We start from the raw sequence: 3,615 nt of genomic DNA, 5'->3' as shown, positions 1-3,615 counted from the left end.
GTTACCTGCCACCATCCAAACATTAAAGCACTTACTACTATTATTTTACAAGTCTTTATAGTTCCCAAAATTACAACTACCATTGGCAATTGAATGTGCCTTTTTTCTACATTTTTACACACAAACATGGTCGTAATCATTTTACCCTTGTTTATTTTTATGACAATGGCATGTGGATATTTTTCTCTTACTGGCAAGAGGTGCTCATTCTTGCTACCGCCCTCTTCCATGGCCTCTATGTTGGCTTGTATCTCTCCCCTTGAATTTTATAACTTTGTTGTTCACCATTTGACCTTCATGCACTTCAAAATTCTAGATCACTTTTACTTGTAGACATTTTGTATTGCGAGGAGGTCTTTAAAACCCACCCCTTATGATGTGTGTGTGTGTGTGTGTTGGGGGGAGGGGAATTGAGTAGCCAAGCGGTTAAGCTTCAACTTTGGGATTCGGGTGCGTGAGTACTTATAACCATTTTTTTTAATGACTAGGTTAAACCTATAAAAGATTTGCAAAGTAAGCCATGCTAAGGGAATCAATAGTCTCAACAAACTTTCTCAATTTCTAACCAACAATAAGCTAGATGATGCCTCTCTCTAAAAATTTCCCAACCAACTTCCTAACTTGCTCAATGACATCTTGGATAAAAATGTTATTTCTACCATTGCTCTTTGAGTCAGAATGGGTTTGGCTAATGAAATAAATACTTCATAGTTGTATCAATTTTGACAAGCTCCCTAATAATCTCATAGATTTCTTTGAAACAAGCATGCATTCCTTAACCACCTCAGCAAATTGACAACAAAAAATAATCAATTTGTCTCTTCCCACCTAGGCATGTGGGAAACTTGTCACCCTTTTTTAATTGAAACCTTAGCTTTGATTTGCAACATTGATGGTAATGAAGTTGATAAGTGAGCAAGATGCTTTGCATGCTTGACCGTTGTTTTTTAAACTAACTTCCATCACCAAGATTTGGATCATTCAAAATGTGGAATTTCCAAGGATGCATTTTTAAAAAAAGAATGAAAGGGTTTTGACTCGAGAAGTCCCATTGAGACCATAACTATAACAAACACTATTGAAATGTGTTTAGGATTTACATTAAGCATGCTTCCAAATCCAAATACAACATAGTCATTGTAACAATCTTATCCTATTCTTTTTTCACTTAACATACATCATACACACATGTTTTCTTTCTTATTATTATTATAAATTTTTGATAAATTCATTTTTCCTTCTTAAGCTTTCAACAAAGCTCTGGTACCAGCTGTGAGACCCTTTCCCCCTCCGGGCATTAAATTCAGGGGTGCTAGCAACGGAGTAGCAACTTCATGCGCAGGGCAAAGACTCCTACTCGGGGCCTCGCCCACGGATGTCCGGACAAGATACTAATCCCTTGGTTCTCCCAAAACTAAACCCGGAAAAGACTTCCCTCGCCCAAAAAGTATAGGCGATTCCTCCAAGAGAATTATTCTAATGTAGTCAAAGGCCTTAACTTCCCTTTTTCATTCTGACCGAACCCGCGGATCACATGGCCGGATCAAGGGAGGAACTTGCACTTGGATCATAGAGACCAACACTTTTTTCCTCGGCAAAGAGGCAAAGCCGTTGATTCTTTTCCATATAACAAGGATTATTTGTGATTTACTTCAACTATCGTAACTTAAAAATATTGAATTTTATTTTAGGAATCCATCAGTTCAGCCTAACCCCATCCAGTCCCATGGGTTAGCCAACCGCCGAACCTGCTATGGAAAAGAGTTATGCTAAACTTTTTAGAAAGAAGGAATGGTTATTTTAGTTTAATCTAGAGAATTAATCACAATTGTGCCTATAATTATGGTTATAATTATGCTATGTATGCATAATTCAATTTTAGTTTAAAAGAGGATTTTCTATCATATTTTCATTACAAGTTTTCAATTCAATTTAGAATAATTGAACATTTCTAGTAATTGCAGCGAAGCTTTGGCAAAATTTCCCAGAAAAGAGATAATTCTTATTTTTATGCATAATTTTAAATAATACAAAAAGAGGAATTCCTATCATATTCTAGATATAGATATTCTAATGCTAAAAGAATGATTTTTGTCATTTTTATGGAAAATACTTTTATAGAATTTATGCATATTTATTTAATTAAGAGAGAAGAGAAATTTTTGATAAATTTATTTTTTCATGCATAGAATTTAGATGTAAAAAGAGAAATTCCCATGATAATCTAGATTCAAACATTTAAATGTTAAAAAAAGAATTTTTGGTATATTTCAAAAAAATAAGTATTTTTATTTATTTATCAAAAGTGGAATTTTGAGTATTATCATTTTTATGGGAATAAATTTATGCGTAATAAATTTTATGCAAAAAGAGGAGTTTTGAGCATCATTCAATTGTCAGAAAAAATAAAGAAGGGTATGCATAAATTTTCTAGAATTATTCAACTTACGAGAATTATGAAAATGATTCATTTAAATAATTTGATTAGTATTTATACTAGAAGAAGAAATATGGGTATAATTGATTTTGTAAATCCCATGAATCTTTTATTCAAAAAGAAGAATATTGAGTATACCTACTTTGAGAAATTTGAAAAAGAATGTGAAAATATTCATCGAGAAAACTTGGATAATTCTTAATCAGAAAAAGAATTTTGAATACTTTTAACCTTTGGAAATTCGAAGTATACATCTAGATTCTTGGAAGATAGAATCTTGGAGTACTTTCTGAACGAAAAAAAGGACTTCCCAGAAAAAGACCAGAAACACTCTTAGTTGTGAATGAATGTATTATTCCTAGTTTCCTTGGAAAAGGAATCTGGAATCCCTAAGAGGATCAAGGATCCCAAAAAAAAAAGTGAATGGAAATTTAGATTTAATGGAATCAAGAAAAAGTTACCTTTATTTAAGCCAAGTAATTGGCGAAGACTTAGAAATCTAAAAGTTCTGTCGGTATCAAAAGAAGAGTAACTGTACTTTCAACTTGAGTTGAATGGATGTGATGTGATGTGGATGGATGTGATGAGATGTGATGTGGATGTGAATGGATGTGAATGAATGTAGGAATGATGAGAATGGATGTGAATGAATGTAGGAATGATGAGAATAGATGTGAATGGATGTGAATGAATGTAGGAATGATGAGAATAGATGTGAATGGATGTGAATGTAGGAATGATGTGAATTGATGTGAATGGATGTAGGATGATGTGAATGGATGTGATATGATGTGACTGGATGCGAATGGATGTTGGAATAATCTGAGTGGATGTGAATAGATGTAGGATGATGTGAATGGATGTGATATGATGTGACTGGATGTGAATGGATGTAGGAATTATGTAAATGGATGTGAATGGATGAAGGAATTATGTGAATGGATGTGAGTTGATATAGGAATGATGTGATTGGATATGACTTAATGTAGAAAATGTGGGATAATGAGAAATGACGTGGAATAATGATGTGATTGGATGTGACTTAATGTAGAAAATGTGGGATAATGAGAAATGACGTGGAATAATGAGAAATGACATGGAATGGGATAATAAGAAATGACGTGGGATAATGAGAAATGACGTGGTTGAATGAGAAATGACGCAAAATGGGACGATGA

Source organism: Cibotium barometz, chromosome 63 (assembly GCF_041138505.1).
Source record: "Cibotium barometz isolate CiBa-2024 chromosome 63, ASM4113850v1, whole genome shotgun sequence".
Lineage (NCBI taxonomy): Eukaryota > Viridiplantae > Streptophyta > Polypodiopsida > Cyatheales > Cibotiaceae > Cibotium > Cibotium barometz.
Note: the sequence above shows the minus strand (reverse complement) of the source record.